The following is a 19,396-nucleotide window of genomic DNA, read 5'->3' as shown; positions in this document are numbered from 1 at the left end:
ATTTTTTTAAAGTATTATAAATTTCACTAACATGCTGGAGAAATGTTTAATAATTTGGTATTTTTTTAGATTAGGTCCACCTCCACAATTTTCCTTTCAATGACGACATTTATAGGTTTCCGAGTATGCTGAACACGCAAATTGCATTGAAATTTTGCGGAAATAAATAGTTGTATTATGCATTGTATTCTTCGGCGGCCATCTTTTTACGTGCACACGCGCCATAAACAAATACACACACGTAAAAAAGATGGCCGCCAAAGATTACAATGCATAATACAACTTTTTATATCTTGATAACTACTTATTTCTGCAAAATTTCGATGCGATTTTCGTATTCAGCATAGTCGAAAACCATTTCAAGTCGTCATTTAAAAGAAAATTGAAGAGGTGGACCTAATCTAAAAATTTACCAATAATTTTTAATCCCGTACGCCTCCCGATACATTGCTTCGTCAACATGCGATCATTTTATATCTCCCGAAGACACTTCCGTATTTAGAAAAAAAATAATAAATAAATAAAAAGTGACCGATTTACCAGAACGTGGTAACTAAAAAGTGAGTATCCCTTTCAAATGTTGAAATGATTTTTTTTTTCAATTTTTTTTTCATAATCTGGTTAGTGTTCAATCAATAATAATCCAGTGAAAAAATTTCAAAAAACCTATCAGTATAGAAACTCCACCACGTAAGTAAATAAATAAAAAAATGTTACGTGCACATGCGTTAGCCTTGACTAGGGGGGTACTAAGGGAACGACCATTAAATAATTCTGCGGGTCGCCATGGAACTCAACGCCCAAGGAGTATCAAAATATTTTTCATGATATGAAGAAATTTTTTTTCCGAAAAGTGGGTGATCACTTTTCCATCTAAATTTAACTTAAAATGAGCACCCACTTTCTAGCCACCTGAGGAAGGGGCATTTATTTTCGTGTTTATTGGCTTACAGGTTTTTTTGACAAGGCAGTTTGGTACGCGAATACATATTTAACAGTTTTCGTTTATACTCACGCATAGCATAAACAAAGGCTACGTCTGTGAAATGGAAAATAGTCCCAGAGTTCAGGGGTTAATACCATGCAAAAGAAATCAAACAAAAAGACTTTTTAGCCAAGAAACACACAGAAAGAAAAAAAATAGCATCCATTTTTTTTCTATCGAATTCATTTGCTGTTTTTATTGAAAACTATTTTCCCCCGGATTTTTGATATAATTTTCCATTAAGGGCTGTGCGTCTCACGTTCGTAAATAACAAAAAAATTTTTGTAGATTTTGGTGTGCTAAAAACGAATCTGCAAACCGTTTCCGTCACAAAAAAATACCTTTTATGATATGAAGAAATTACTTTTTCGAAAAAGTGGCGATCACTTTTCCATGTAAATTTAACTTAAAATGAGCACCCACTTTCTAGCCACCTGAGAGAAGGGGGATTTTTTCCCATGTTTATTGGCTAAACAGCTTTCGTTTATGCTTACGCATAGCGTAAACGAAGGCTACGGCTGTTAAATGGAAAATAGTCCCAGAGTTCAGGGGTTATTACCATGCAAAAGAAATCAAACAAAAAACTTTTTAGCCAAGAAACAGAAAAATGCCCCTCTCTCAGGTAGCCCGAAAGTGGGTGCTCATTCTAAGTTAAATTTACATTGAAAAGTAATCACCCGCTTTTCGAAAAAGTAATTTCATGAATGTTATGAAAACCTTTTTTTTTTGCTACGTAAACGGTTTGCAAATTCGTTTTTAGCACACCGAAATCTACAATAAAATATTTCGTTATATATGAACGTGAAACGGGCCTTAAAGTAAAATAATACCGGATTTTTTTGAGCAGATTTGCCGTTTAGTTGTACAAATATCCTCAAACCAGGTAATCACTAAAAGGGATTTTTAAAAGTCATCACCTGTATCGAGCAAAAGTTTAAAACCACCAATTATATGCCAGCCTACATCATGGTAACATATATTGAGTGAGTTCCTAACAGTATTTTTAGTTTAAACTCATTTTCCCAAAATTTCCCCAAACTTAACGTGTTCGATACAGTCTGCCGCCATTTGTATTTTTCAGATATACCGATAAACATTGAATGTTTTTGAACCGATTATACATTACATAAAAACACTAAAATCTTATCCAGTTAGGTAGAACACTTACTTTTCTTGCATTTGATAACATTTATTTGTTATATATTTATTTTTTGACAACTTCTTTGTATCTGTGTTTAGTAATATAAACCCTTTTCATTTAATGTAACGTTTAGTCGGCTCGAAAAACAGTGTTTATTGGTGTATTTGAAAGCTACAAATGGTGGTGGACACTGTTGATTACTTTAAGTTAGAGAAAGTGAGTTAAAACTAAAAAAAACTATACAAAATACTGTCAGAAACCTACCGATTATGCCAGCTTATGTCATGGTAACGTATGTTCGGTGAGTTTCAGGCACTGTTTTGTATAGTTTTTAGTTTTCAACTTACTTTCCCAAACTTAACGTATTCAAAAGAATCCGCGACCATTTCTGTTTTTGGAGCCAATTAAACATTTTACATTACATAAAAACACTAAACAATTATCCAATTAGGTAGAAACGTAAATTACCTTACCTTTGCTTTCATTTCTTTGTTTTTGAACGACTTTTTTGAATCTGTGTATAGTACCCCTCTCCCCCACCATCAACCAAATATTAATTACTAACTCACATTTTTTAAAACAACAACAAGAAAAAAGCATTTAGCGTTTCAACATTTTTGCTACGTTCGGCTTCATCCACTGATTGTTGGTCAAGTCCAAAACATGAATGATTGACAGAAACTCTCGAGGATCCAGATCAAATTCTGCAAGAGTACCATTTTTTTCAGTTTCGCCGCCTTTTTCACTTTTTGCAGTGGATTGCTGTACTAATATAAGAAACATGCATTTTCTCTTTTATTAAATTTTTCCATTACACCAAATTGAGCCACTGCAACGCGTGGCAGGGTACAGCTAGTATATATATATATATATATATATATATATATATATATATATATATATATATATATATATTGGAAAAAGTCGGTGTGCTTAGGTTCAAATTCTGAGGAGGCACTGAAACTATATATATATATATATATATATATATATATATATATATATATATATATATATATAAATCGGATATTTGAGGCATCGGTATCGGAAACATTTCCGATGTCAAAACTATTCTTTTAATTCCCTTAAGTTTAAAGCAAATTCTTCCACTACTAGTAGTAATAATAAAATGATAAATATTTATTAATTTTAACCATTGGTAAATCGAAAATCGATTGATCATCCTCTACATGTATATTTTTATGTTTAGGAAAATATATGCATATTTAACATATTTTTATGGTAACTGTGAATTTAGTGCGCAATCGGTAATTAATCGGAATCAGAAAATTTTTGGAATCATACCATTACTAATATATATATATATATATATATATATATATATATATATATATATATATATGTGTGTGTGTGTGTGTGTGCGTGTATATATATATATATTTATATAAAGTTCGAATACCCTATATATTAAGTTTAAACCAAAAACTGACAACCGAGTTTGGTAGGCAAATTGTTTAAACAAATATATATACGTATACATAGAAAGCGGTTTGTGTTTACTATAAACTTTTTACGTAAATTGAACGCAACTATAAATCATGTTTAATTATGCAAGAATATAATTACACGTAATAGTTAACTAAAGATGATCATCCCATAAGAAAACCGTTTAAAAGAATATGCAAATTAGCTAGATCTTCGGCGGATGAATGCAATTCCCTAACCGATATGTATTTTACTTTTTAAATAAAAAGAAAAAAAGTTTTTAATATGAATATCAATACGCAAAAAAAAATCAATATATATATATATATATATATATATATATATATATATATACTAGCAATATATATATATATATATATATATATATATATATATATATATACTAGCAGAATCGCGTATCTGCCTTGCCGGTTAGAAATATACCACAAAGCCAAAACAGCTACGGTGAAGGCACTTATTCTTTGATTATCGAATGCATTATCGTGTGTGAGTCAGGTAAATTACTGATAAACTGTAGCCATTCTTGGTTCAAGAAAATGTCGGGAACTGATGGCAGCTAGCTAGCGGATTCTACTGTCATGTTGGCGCTGGTGGCACTGGTGATTAGTGGTGTCTTAGTGCGTTTACTTGCCTTTGCAACTGTCATTGCCAGTGCATAGTGGTCAGTATCAATCACTGTCATCCAATGGCGGGCACTGTCACCTTATGGCGGTTATAACTGTTATCTTCGGGAACTGGAGGATAGTGATCTTTTTAGGTGTCTACTGTCAGTTATTGTTCTATTGAGGCTGTTATTGTAGAACCGGCTGCCTAAACAACTCTTTGAAACAGTCGTCAATTGTTGGACTCAATATTGTGAATAGAAAGATATGCAAAGTTTTATCAGATCTTTGAAATATTTCAGTTTAAAAGATATTTATGTATTTATTCCCATTGTTTGTTGAATCGAAACATAAGGAATTTCGCACTAGTCCTTTATTTAATCCACGAGGTGAGATTGTTTTGTTTTGTTATTCACTAAGTAAAGAAGACATTTATAATGTAGAAGTAGCTATTGTGGATTAGAAATCATATATAAAGGGGCATCTTTAGTGGGGAGTTGTGCAGCGAAATATTTTTACGGTACATTGAAGCTTCTGCTTGTAGGTCCAATCATAGAAACAGTGGCAGGAAGGGAATTCCACCGGCTACCAGTTATATCAGCGTAGAAAGTCCTTCCCCAGCTGGGTACCTCTGTAATGAAGAGATAGATGATTTTTGTTTATTGACGGGTCGGTTGTTGGTATTTACGTGTTAGGGGTATCAGTACCGCGAGTTCATTGGAATATATTTAATTTAAGTACATGTAAAACCAGTACAGAGATGCAACGTTGCGGCGATGGGACAGGGATGGGGGCTTGGTAGATAGTACGGGACCCATTAGATTAAAGGGTCGTTTTTTGTTTTTTGTTTTACTCTTACTAATAGGGAAAGGCTAATGGTTGGTGCACACCGTGATGTAGGGGAGGGCGCAGCTTACTCTTATTTCTCACTTTATGATGTTTACAACGCTCTTTTGCATGCACGAGGGAAAAACGGATGTACACAATTCTAAAACAATTGTAGAATCCTTAGATAATATCTTCCAGAACGTAATGGAATGAGGCCGTAAATGGTTGGTACCATTTAATGCTAGTAAGACTAAGCAGCTCTCTTTTAACAATTACAAGAAGCCTCTCCAACCACATATCTATGACAAATAACACCTTATCTGAGAAATCTTCCTTCAAACTCCTCGGTTTAACATTCACATGCAATATGAACTGGAACAAATACATTGAGGACATTGCGAAGGCTGCTGCTGCACTTCCATGGCAAGTGCTCGTCCGAGCTCCAAACTCTGGTCCTCTCCCTCGTCAATCTTTCGGGAAAACACTCGTATAGCTGAAACCACTGTCAATAATTTTCCCCATTATTTATCTATGCTTAAATCAAAACTCTCTTCCGTTTGCCTGTTTCCCACCTGACTACAACTTGGATGTCTTCAAGTCCGACATAAACAAATTCCTGATAAACCGCCCCCTTAAGTAAGACACTTTACCAGATCTCCAATACTAACGATTACTACGATACTATCCCATTGATTATTGTACACGCAATAACCCTTATCCCCGAGTGGCTTCCGGGTCTTGATAAGTGGTGACTCCCATGTAAAAAAAAGGTAGGTTCCCTCTGTCGTGCTAGAAGACTACTTACACCTGAAAGTATCCTGTACATCTACAAAGCCACCATTCGCTCATGCATGAAGTATTGTAACCACATCTGGGCTGGTGCATCTACCAATAGTCTCTACTCTTGCATAGGGTTAAAAAAAAAAGAGCCTTCAATCTAATAGGTGCCACTTTGTCAACTAAGCTCCAACTCCTGTCACATCGCCGCAATGTTGCATCTCAATGCCTGTTTTACAAATATTTTAATGCAATGTGCTCTGATGAACTCGTTGTACTTGTGCCCCCTCAACGTACATATCCCCGAGACACCCGCTTAACAACAAAATCATACCGCTTCAGTGTAGAAGTCCCTAAATGTTAAATAGCTTTATACGCTAATTGTTTCTTCCCTCTAACAACTAGATTTTGGAATTCCTTTCCATGCAACCTGCCTCCCTGGCTGTACTGACATGCAGAAGTTTAAATGTAACGTAAACAAACATCTTGCTAATCCTTCTTCACATGGTCCCAAATAGTAGCCCCTTACGTCCAAGTGGCGATATGCCTTTGGAGTGAACGTGAGAAAAGAAAACGTGTTTAGCAAGGATTTGGTATGAATCACTCAAGATCTGAATCCCGATCTATTGGCCTGTTAGCAAACACTCTAAACAATATGTCCAATAATACAAAAAGGATTGATGTGCCGTAAAATCAAATCAAACCAATCTTTCTGTGGAAAACTATTATTATTGAATGAAACCTATGCATTCGTAGAAATAATAACTATTTTCGTGACGTCAGATTCATAGTTAACATTATCTTTCTTTTTCTTTTTTGTTGGCGTTAATTTACTCTTCTTACTTCTCCTTCTCTTCCTCTTTTCCTCCTCCTTCTTCTCGTCCTTCTCCTCTTTTCTGTTCGTTTTTTTTTTAAATCATACGTCTTGATGACGGCTTTATCATTTTCCGGTTTCGCCCTCGGCATTAATGGCGCCCGTGTCTTGACCAAGAAATTGACCCGAGTCTCATGTACCGATTATAGCCAGCCTTACAAGGATGCCGTGACGCCGGTGATAACTATTCTGGACACTGTCTTTACTAATGCACTTAACTGACCGGCTGGCACAGTCCACAACCGGAAGTTACCGCTTTTGATGTGTCTTGGTAAAGATTCAATGACAATCTAAGATAAACGCAAGCCTCTAGAAATAGAAGAATGAAAAAAAAAAAAAAACAGACGAAGGCCATTAACAGCTAATCTTTGTGTTTTTCTTACTTAGTGCTGGGAAAGCGGTTGCGGGGACAAAGCCGTCCGGGGAAAAAAGCTCACATGGCACAAGTGAAAAATATTGCATGTACAAATTTAGTTGAAGTAAATTATTCTGTTTATGATTCACCAAATATAAAATTCATGGCAAAACATTAATATTTTTTTCAAATTGTGTAATACAATCCTTTATGTATTAATGCACCAGACTGTCCAAATTTTTTTATGGAAATCGCTCCAAACAGGCCATGATGCCACTTGATGTAACGGGTTATACAAGAACGAATGATGGTTATTGCAAGGATAGGAAATGCTTATTGACCTTATACTTGAAAAGAGCAAGACTATAGGTAGGAGGAAAATAGTCAACCGAATTAACCTTCCAAATGCCTGAATTTTTTTGGAAAGAAGCTACTGGAATAGGAAGCTGCAGTACAATGAGGTATCAAAACAGCGAATTGATGGAGAACATTAGACCAACGAGTCAAACGAGCTCAAACAAAGGAACCAGGGAATAGATCAGACAAGCTTAAATAACACATGTAATAATAGCATATATAGAAAAGACTAAGGCTAGCAACATCACGTTTGTGAGAGAGAGAGAGAGAGAGAGAGAGAGAGAGAGAGAGAGAGAAAGAGAGGGTACAGAAAATAAAATAAAAGGGCGAGGCTAATCAAATTACAGATACGTTTCTGCAGCTTATTAAGGACCCCTAAATGGAACAGGGATTTACCAGTCCGAATATGATAACAGTACCGTATTACACGATCTGATAGTAGATTTATAGAGCTAGTGCTGCTTTTGGACACCTCAGAACGACTGTGTGGAAGCGTAGAGGTCATCAAACCTCAAGTACACCGAGCTGTGATTCTTATTATCGCCATGTACGTTTGTTAAACTTGGACTGTATATGCTAGACATGCCAAGAAACTGAACCATTTACATGTGACCTGCCTCCGTAGATTGTTGACAATCGAGTGGCAAGACAAGATACCTGATACAGAGGTTTTAGCGCTTTTAAACCTTCCGTCAGTACACGCCATGTTAAAGCAATGCCACATATGCGGCATGCCTGGTTCAAGGCTCCCAAAACAGCTCCTTTACGGTTAGTATTTGTTAAATACTTACTTTAAATAAGAATACAGCAAGAAACACGGGGTTATGGGTGAAAGACAAAGGGGTTTATTTACAAGGGAATACAGGTGACATCTGAGTTACTTGACATATTTTCTTATTCCTTTCCTGTCTTTTTTCTTCTGCCTCAGTCACGTGAGAGGGTCAATATATCGATAGTTCATTTTATCTATGAAGGGATGTTAGGTTATTACATTACATCAGTATTTTAACTCATGGGAAAAAAACTAACCCAAGACAGATGTTACTGGCGTGCCTCAACTCACAAAATGGCTATAATTGTAAAATCCGCACGCAATAAAGAACGTAAGAGGAAACATGGCATTAGAAAAGACAGAACAGTCAGCACCTTTGATACAGATTTATCTCACAAAGTGTCCAACATGCGGGAAATACTTCAAAGCTTGAATCGGCCTAAAAAGACATCTTCGAACCCATAGAACAATTGCATAGAACACGGTCATCTTCGCATGTGATAGACGAACATCTTCAGAGATAGAGAATCAGATCAATTTGCAGGACTTGAATGCCTACAGGAGATAACTTGAATGATTTCTAACGTCATTGGGTGTCTCTTCGTGCAGGGGTTTTCACTACAAGTAAACTCTAATTAAATATTAAGAATCACATAGTATTCTCGACCCAAAAAGATCTTCTTGGTATGGTCAACCTACACTGGCTTATACGAACCGCATTGATATAGCCTTCAAACACAACTCCTTATACACTATGCACAATGCTTCAAGCAAACTACAGCATCTTTCTTATATATCTTATCACACACATACACATATATCCTTCTTATATATCTTATCATACACATACATATATCTTATCACACGAATACATATATCTCATCACACGCATACATATATCTCATTACACACACACACATATATATATATATATATATATATCTTATCACGCATACATATCACACACACACACAACCACACACACATTTAAAAGGCTTCCTTAAGTCTTGACAGACTATGGATACTCACAGTAAGGGTACCTGTGCGTGAACTTTTTTTGTAGCAAGAGTTGCGCAATCTCCAACCACACCTCTCCTGATTCGACATTGTTAAATACCAGTGGCAAAGGGAGGTTCAGGACGACTGGAAATAATGCCGAGATAAGCGGAAAGCACATACAGCGCCTAGAATTCTCTAATGGTCACCCATCTAGTACTAGCCAGGTTTAACGTTGCTTAACTTCGATGATGTAAAGGAAACCGGTGTGTCAACGTGATTATGCCGTATACACACGCGCACACACACGCGCACACACACACACACACACACACACACACACACACACACACATATATATATATATATATATATATATATATATATATATATATATATATATATATACTAGCAAAAGTACCCGTCGTTGACTGGGTTCAAAATCAGCCTACAGAAAATGGACTCTGATTTATGAAAGTGTGGTAGGTTATGAAAAGGAAGGGTTGTAAAGAGATAGCTTCGAATTTGAGGGTATCAAAACCAAAGCAAAATATGATGAAAGTAAAACTAAAATAGATAACCCCCATAATTTATTATACCATACCTGTTCACACTGAAACACTTATCACAATATTCTGTGGATATATATTAAAAAACCTTGTTAAACTTTGTGACATATTTCCATTCTATGGAGGTCAAGCGCGAACGAACACCCTATAATTTATTATACCATATTTCTCAAACTGAAACATAATTATCAAAGTATACTTACGCAGATAGATATGAAAAGTCTTTATTAAAGTTTGTGCCTATTTCCATTCTGTGGAGGCCAGGCGCGAACGCAGACCCCACAATTTTATTATACCATCCCTATTTAAGTTAAAACAAAAATAAAATAAAAGTATTCTTATGTACATCTATATCAAAAACACTTGTAAACGTTTGTTTTTTTTATTTTTTTATTTTTTATTTCCATACTTTGTGGACCAGGAGCGAACGCAGTCCCCACAATTTTAATGAACCACCGTTCTGCTAGATCAAACATACCCATTCCTGTGTCTCGATAAATCTTCTTTCATTATATGTAATCAGTTTTTTAAAATAGTCAACCATATAGGAGCCTATTCGTGACCAGACACACACACACACAAACACACACACAGACATTCAGCTTTATAACCAGGCTCAACGTTACTTAACTTCGGTGCTTTGACGAGAACCGGTGTGTTAACGCGATTATGCTGTATAAAATACATATATATACATACATATATACATAAATACATACATACATATTGTCCGTTTATGATAAGAACGCAACAGACATTTATTAGTGCTACGTACACATTCAACATATCACGAAACAGACAGTATACACATATATAGAACCCCTGCGCAACACAAATAGGTTACAAACCTTCTGGGCTTGACCTTTGCTCCCGATCTGAAATGGAACACGTATATCAAATCCATTGCCAAAGTCGCTGGAAAAATGGTGGGATCCTTCTGCTGCTCCAGTAGATATCTCACTCCTAAGGTCATTCTTTGCCTATATAAAAGCCAGGTTCGGCCAACGATGGAGTACTGTTGCCACATCTAGGCAGATGCTGCTAGAAGCAGCTTATCCTGTCTCGACAAAGTTCAAAATAGACTTCGTAGCTTAGTGGGGGATGCCCTTTTCTCTTCCCTGCAACCTCTTTCCCACAGAAGAGACGTAGCGAATCTGTCCCTGCTTTATCGTTATTTTCATGGCAGGTGCTCATCTGAACTTCAATCTATGGTCCCCCCCTCGCCAAACTTCCACAAAAAACACTCGTCTAGCAAGAACCACTATCAACGATTTCCCACACTCTTTATCTGTGCCTGTACCCAAACGTAGATTCCATGAAGAGGGCTTCTTTTTTAGAACTGCTCGCCTGTGGAACACTATTCCGTTTGCCTGCTTTCCATCTGACTACAATTTGATTGTCTTCAAGTACAACATGAACAAGTTCTTATTAAACCGTCCCCCTAAGTAACCCAAGTTACGAAATTGCCACTAATGTTTACTACGCTAAAATCACAATGACTAATGTATACCCATTAACCCTTATCCTCGAGTAGCCTCTGGGTCTTGATATGGTAACCTCAATGTAAAAAACAATACAACAAGAGGTCTGGAGAATATTTCAGGCAGAGTTGCGTAGCCCAAATCTTTCAAATTCTACATGGGTCGACGTTTCTTTTGGTTGTTGTTCAGTTCATGAGGCCCCCATTTTTCAAGTTTTACTTTTTGTCTTTCCAATCGCTCTCAAACGGTTGGAAATCGTCGTATACGTAACGTCAAAATCAGAAGTAAGTTCTCGAACAGCTGTGCCGGGATTGGCTCTGACTAAGGCTTTTAAATGATCGTTGTCAACATTCGATGGTCGACCACTACACTCATCATCTTCATACTCGCGTCGCTGCCACGAAATTTCTTAAACCACCGTTGCAAAGTGCGTTCAATAGTGGTTCCAGGGTAAATTGCTTCGTTGATATCATAAGCTGTTTCAGCAGCTTTTCAGCCTAGCTTGAATTGAAATAAGAAAATTGTACGAATTTGTTTGTTTTTTCCATCTTGTATTCAACGTTCTGAAAAAAAAGACAATGTTTTAAAACGATTGTAATTTAAACGATAAAATTGTATATAAATAAGGTGTTATAACGAAAACTTACTTGAAAATACGTCATTTGAAATTGAAATTAAACTTCCGCAAAAAGTTTCTTCTCAACCTTATATGTTTACCCACAAATACTTCTGTTGTAAAGTCTTATGATAAGAAATAAACTGTAGGAAAGCAATCAATACAAGAAAGAAAAAAACAGGCTCAACTGATTCAAAAACAAATGTAACGTCATTCTTGCAGGTGTTTTACAAAATAACAGCATTTCTCTACTCGATTAATAATTTCATATAACGACGAAAATACGAATTGAATATATGGTTAAATGGTACTCATTTTTCGACAAAATTTCAAACAACTATTACAGTTTATAGATCACCTTCTTAGCTCTCTTGTGAAAAAAAAACATTTTCGTTCAGTAAAACAAAATTATGACGAATTTACTTGTGTTCAAAGTCGTAAAAAAGGATGTGAGCGACATTTTTTATGATGTGTTTCCATAGCAACAACGTCACTTCAGCGACTACTTTTTCTAACAATTCACCCAACTCTCGCGAAAAAAGAAGTAACCAATGAAACAGAAAGAATAAAAGAATGGAAGGGAGATAATTGAGGGAATTTTATTGAAAGCAGACGAGTGCCGTACGTTGTAATTACATATGTGTATGTTATGTTTATGGAGCAAAAAAATAAGACTGATATCAAACAAAGAACAAGTGAATATACTGGAGGTCTCAAAAAATCATGGATTACAAAAATAAAATGCGAGCATAAAAAGTAATATGGTTAAGCTTAAACATGGAAAAGTAAAGGATTAATTGTTAAAACTGGAAAGTATTAGACAAAATATTCTAGTGAAAAAATATAACAAATTTATAGCTTAAAATATTACAGCATTAAGATTTTTTTAATTCAATTTATATAATCGATTCTTAAATGTATAGTAAGTTATATAAATACGTTGCACGGGGATTTTACTTGCAGGGAAAAAGTAATGAATCTATTTCGCTCTCTGAATATGGACCTGGTATGATCCGAAATTAATAAGAAATGTTTATACTTAAAAAATAAAAATGAAAATGAAATATAAAATAAAAGAAAGGCAAAGCGAAAAAGTTAACATTTTACAATCTTTAATAATATTTTTGTATATTAATGTGTTCTTAAAAACAGTTTTGTTAGATTTTGCAAAGTTTTGAATTTTTTAATGATGCTTCCAAAACTTTAATAAAAATTATATATATATATATATATATATATATATATATATATATATATATATATATATATATATATATAAATGTTTAGAGGTACAGAACAGAATTTAAATAAAGTTTTAAATGTAATAGGCGGAAGTCTCTCGAGAGCTCTTTCAGCTATCATCTCATCAGGAGAAAATCGATAGCGTAAAAAATGTGAACTGGTTGTCTTTTGTACCAAAATCACGTAAGGTCGGCTTAATTAATACTTTGGTACATAGAGCCCTGATGATTTGTTGACCTAACAGATTGGGCGCCGAACTCGATAAGATCAGGGAAATATTCATCAATAATGGTTATCCTGTTGACCTTATTGATGACTGTATTTTCAAAAAAGTTGTGGATTTTAAATCCCCTAAAAAGTTTGGATCTTTGAAATGCCCGGTTTATTTATAATTACCGTGGATTGGGGAAAAGAGTAACAGACTTTCCAAACAGATTCGCAGAAGTATTTATGGCTGTTTTTATTCTGTGTCCTTGCGTTTGTTATATACTACGAGACCTGCATTTCCTTCTTTTCGCAAGGATAGTTTGCCTTACATCCAAAATAGCAATATTGTATATCAATTCAAATGCCAGTGCGATGCTAGTTATGTTGGGCGAACATCCTTGCATCTTTTGACTCGTATAAACCAGCATGTTCCATCGAAGATCAGACAAGGAAGGGTGGGGTCTGGTAGTCTCCCTCCTTCTGCAGCCTTGGACTCTGCTATTGGCCAGCATATGGTTGACAACCCGTGCTGTGCCGACAGATATAAAATTGAATGGTTCGAGGTGCTAGATAGAGCGGACTCCAGAAACCATTTAAAGATTTTGGAGTCTGTCTCTATTGCGGTGCGGAAACCTTCTTTGTGCCGGCGGAAAGAAACATCTAACGCATTGTTTCTCTTTGGGGAACTGTGAATCTTTTCTCCCGTTTTTTTCCCCCTCGTTGTGTCATTATTTTAATTGTTTTTTAAACGTTAATAAACTTTATTTTAGTGTCCCCGTAATTTTTGACACATTCAATAGTTCCCCATAAAACTCTTTACTTTCGACATAATATTATTATTTTTATGCTATCGATTTTCTCCTGATGAGATGATAGCTGAAAGAGCTCTCGAGAGACTTCCGCCTATTATATATATATATATATATATATATATATATATATATATATACTAGCATGGATACCCAGAGATGTTAGGATGAACTTGAAGTTCGGTTAGGCTACACCTGCTATACTAAGGATATTGAGCAGTTTTTCATTATTATATGTCAACTCTATCGTTACCCCAACAAAAATTTTTAAAAAAGAACGAATGAAAACAGGAAAATGTAATTCCCCCCTCCCACCCCGAAAAAAAGAAGTACGTGACAAACTCTCCACCAGATATTTTGGCTGACAGGATACGAAGAGAAGCTCTTCTCCGGATATTGAGCACTTTTTATGAGTATATTCCAGTTTAAGCGAATTTCTTTTATATTACCTCAGTCTAGAAAGATGTGTTATACGATTTGTTGCAACGAAAAAAAAACTGTAAATATTTCAAAAATACCAAAATAGAATTTGTGTTAACCGAAATACACGTTTTTATATCATAAAAATGATGAATTATGACTTATCGTGTTATTAAAAGGAAAAAAATCAATTTCGATGTCAAAAAAAGTGAAATAAAAAAACTGGTGGAAACGTAAATGAAAGTTGTTTATTTTTTTCTTGTTTTAAATAAAGAATCGTAGCTGAATTGGATTGTTTGTTTATTTTAAAATAAAAATCCACTGGACCACAACGTTAATTGCGAAATCATGGAAATTATTTTATTTAAACTAATTCAATAATTAATACTAGAATGTTTTTAGTTTTAATACCCGCCGAAAAAGGAAACAAAAACAAAAAGTTCGCGCCCAGGGGAAATAACTCGAACCGGGTTATAAAAAAATTGATGTTGGTCAAAATAAATTTCATTAAATATGCTATCAATATAAGTCAAATTTAAATAATAAATTTAAACAGAACACTTAAGACAATTCTCTCACTATAAATGATAACTAACACACCGCTATTAATAAAATCGAGTTTCCTTAATGTAATATGCAAATGACGTCACCTCTTAATCGTATATATTTTGCAAGAATCATAATATATATATATATATATATATATATATATATTAGGCACCGCCAAAACTGGGGGGGGGGGGCAGGTCAGTACTTTTTGACGGACCGTCTTTTTAAAAATCTACCAAAAATCAGGTAATTATCCGATCAATACGAAATTTTCAGCGATTATTAAGAGAAGAATGAACTTTATAACGGTGTACTTATTTTTCATAAACGATATTTATATATATATATTTTTTGCTTACAACCCCCCCTTGTTTTGAAGTGGGAACAAATATGCTTAAAATAATCATCTGAAACTGAACAAAACATATTGTGTTGTTGTAAGGGACAGAATTATAGATTAAAAAAAGAATTGTTTGCATACCTTATTTTGACGTCTGAATATCAGAACTTCGATTGTGTTTAATTATCCCGCTTTTGAGTTTTGAAGTGTGAAATTCGGTGAATATGTTAAGTAAAATAATTAATTTAAGTTAAGCAAAACAAAAAAATTTTTTTTTAATATTTATACGAAAAAAGCCATTTTAGAATCATTTATAAATAAATTAACAATTTTTTTTTTAGCGAGCCGAATAATGCACGACCATTATTAAACAGGGCATGCTTTGAAGAATCGATACCAAAAAAAATAATTCGATAAATATTGTGCCCTTTGTGTTAAAAATAGCATCATTTTTTTCGATCCCGTTTGAAAACGTTTGCCGCCTTTCGACTACGGTGGAACAAACGCGTTGAAATCATTTTTTTAAATTCTGCTTTAAATTGCCCCCCCCCCCATTTTAGAGAGCCTGCCCCCCCACACACATACACATTAAAAACCAAACTCATACAAATGGTCACCCATCTGGTACTGGCCAGCCTCAGCTTAATAATACATTGAAATTTTCGTCACTGAAAAATAAGTTTTTTTGGCCTGTTTGGTCTTCCATAGTTTGCTTCTTATCAAACGCAAACGTAAACAGTGTCGATCTAGACTCTAGATCGACGCGAAATAACTATTTACATATATGAATAAGTGGAATTATTTGAAATCCAGGTACTTATATTATAATATTTTTGCATATTCTCTTAGAAAATCATCCGAAATCTTAGTTAGACAATAAATAAATAAATTAATTATTTCAAAAACCTTCTTTTTTTTAATATTTATGTACGTTTTTTGTGCAAGACAAAAAATGTCAATTGTTAACTTTTTGTGAAAATTTAACATTTAAAATTTAATTAAAAATAGTAGAAAAAGTTTTACATTATTCTGTTTTCTATATGATAAAATTCAGGGTTTTATCTTTCTGGAAAAAAAAAAGTTACTCAGAAATAATGGATTTTAATAAATGTAATTTCGTTTTAAAAAACAACAACTTGATTTTGCGGCCATTTTTTGCGGTGCCTAATATATATATATATATATATATATATACGAAATGAATGAAACATGTACTGGACTTTTTGTATATATTAATCAAATTGTGGACAAACAAACAAATAAAAAAGCAAACGGACAGGAATGAGCTGTGAAACAGCGAAACAGTGTTGTATGAGGATGACTATATATATATATATATATATATATATATATATATATATATATATATATATATATATATATATATATATGTCAAAATCGTATATAATCGACGTATCTTTCTGTACAATCACTGCTTGGTATTTACAGAAGTAAAAATGTGGCAGTGCATGTAACAAGACGTTTGGGAAGACACAACGTTCGCTTACTTTTCGTCAAAACACAAAAAAAACTGTCTCTTCCGTTATAGAGCGAGGTAAAACCGTTGGCGCCATTCTGTCTGCCGATCCGTTGTTTCGTATTGTCGTCGTCAGTCCACGGCTGAAAACGAGGCTGAGACATGGGGGAAAGGCGGAAGAACGTAGGGGGAAGGGGTTGAGTAAATCTTCGACGCGAACAATTCTGATCTGAAAATGATCTTAACTATCGGCAAAAGTCTTGCTTTCTTTTTGCTAGGTTCATCTTTACATAAGAAGCTTTGTGTGTTGGTGGAGGGGCGTTTCATGGCGGTCGATCGTTCTAAAATTTGAAATGAGATTTTATTTGGACTGTCATGCTTAAGTTTAAACTAGCATTTGCAGTGCGTGTCCAATTTTTCTGTGTATCTACTTAGGTGTTACACAATACTGACGACGTCGTCATTCGATATGCACATTATTTTCTGTGTCAATCCTACGAATGCTCAATGGCACTAAAATGATTAATTGAAGTAACGTTTTTTGTTGTGTTTTGCTTCTTTTTTTTTTTTGCTATCAGATTTTTATATGAACGTTAATATTGATTGATTTTTTTTTAATTATTCATTTAAAATATATGTGTATCTATTAACCTGTTCTATTTGTATTTTCCCCTATACAGTTTTTAAATGTATTCTATCATCTGCAATTTTTTTTAAATACTTTTTCTTTTTTAACAATTGCATTAAAATTGGATTTCAAACGAACAAGAAGAAAAAATTATCAATTATTCTGTTCGTTTGCTTATATAAAAAAAATACAATTCCCAACTATATGTAACACGATGAAACCAGTAATAGCTTTTTTTAATATTGTTTATTTTTTATCAGAAAGTCTGTTCCAAATTCGTACATGTTAATAAAACTGATGCTTATGTACTTAATAAAATCTATTCGTATGACAGTTAAGCGAAACAAATCTGTGTCTTTTCTCAAAGGAGATAAATATAATAATGGCATTAATTTGCATCATATAAACATTTTCATACTTTGCTTTCTTTTGTGAATTAAATCCAAAAATTTACTCATTTACATTTCATTATATTTAATCATTTACTTGATATGATGGATTTCTACCAATCCTTACTTTTGTATTGAGTATTTTCTAAATAAATCATGAAAAATATTTACTTAATGTATACATTATGTCTCTGTTATTTTGATGTTATAATAGGATCTTCGGATGCTGCTTGGGTAACTGTCCAGATATGTCTGTACATACTAAATGAGATTTATAAAAAAAATAGCGGGCTTAAATGATGAGATTTACAGAGATGATGCATCATTTTTAGTTCAAGCGATCGTATTATAGAAAATGCATAAAATATTATGTGATTTTGATGTTACGATTGGATCTTCAAACGTTGCGTAAATAACTGTCTTGGTGCTAAAGGAGATGTATAAAAATACCAGGCTTAAATGGTGATTGTTTATTATTATCTTTTTTTTTTACATAAGTCATTTCTATATAAATATTAAGTCCTTATTCAGAAAGTCAGTTTCAAATTCGTATTTGTTTAAGTCATAAAATTCAATATAGAAATCACATTAATAACAAATGAGATATTTTTCTTGATTTAAGCATAAATGGTTTCCAGTGCAGCAATGCTATTTTTTTTATTTTTGATATTCAACTAATCCAGGTTTTACTGATGCATAACTTGACAAGAAAGTTTCCATATTTAAACAAAATAAAAAAAAACTTAACATAATTTTTTGTCTATCCTTGTGTGCAATACCTGTGTTATTATTGAGTTTAATGATTAATAATAGTTTTTACAAGGTAGTCACCATTTATCAAGGCCCGGAAGCCACTCGGGGATAAGGGTTATTGCGTGTCCAGTACGTTAGTATTCGAGATTTGATAAAATGTCTTACTTAAAGGGAAGGTTCATCAGGAATTTATTTACATTGGACTTAAAGACATACAGATTGTAGTCAGGTTGGAAATAGGCAACTGGAAAAGAGTTCCACAGGCATGCACTTCTAATAAAGAAGCTTCGTTCATGGAATCTACGTTTTGATTTTGGCACAGATAAGGAGTGGGGAAAATTTTTGACAGTGGTTTCAGCTAGACGGGTGTTTATCGTGAAAGATTGGCGAGGGGGACGAGAGATTGGAGCTCAGACGAGCACCTTCCATGGTAGTAACGATAAAACGTATCTCCTGTGGGAAAGAGGTTGCAGGGAAGAGAAAAGGGCATCACCCACTAGGCCACGAAGCCTATTTTGTACTCTGTCAAGGCAGGATAGAGTTTTTTTAGCAGCTCCTGCCCAGATGTGGCAGCAGTACTCCATTGTTGGACGTACTTGACTTTTATACAGATAGAGAATGGCATCAGTGGTGAGATATCTTCTGGAGCGGTAGAAGGATCCTACCATTTTTCCAGCGACCTTGACAACTGACTTGATGTAAGTGTTCCATTTCAGGTCAGGAGTAAAGCTCAAGCCTAGAAGCTTATCAAAACATGGAGCT

This window comes from Euprymna scolopes, chromosome 23 (genome assembly GCF_053919585.1).
Source record: "Euprymna scolopes isolate OS-2025 chromosome 23, ASM5391958v1, whole genome shotgun sequence".
Taxonomy (NCBI): domain Eukaryota; kingdom Metazoa; phylum Mollusca; class Cephalopoda; order Sepiida; family Sepiolidae; genus Euprymna; species Euprymna scolopes.
This window is presented reverse-complemented; position numbering follows the sequence as displayed.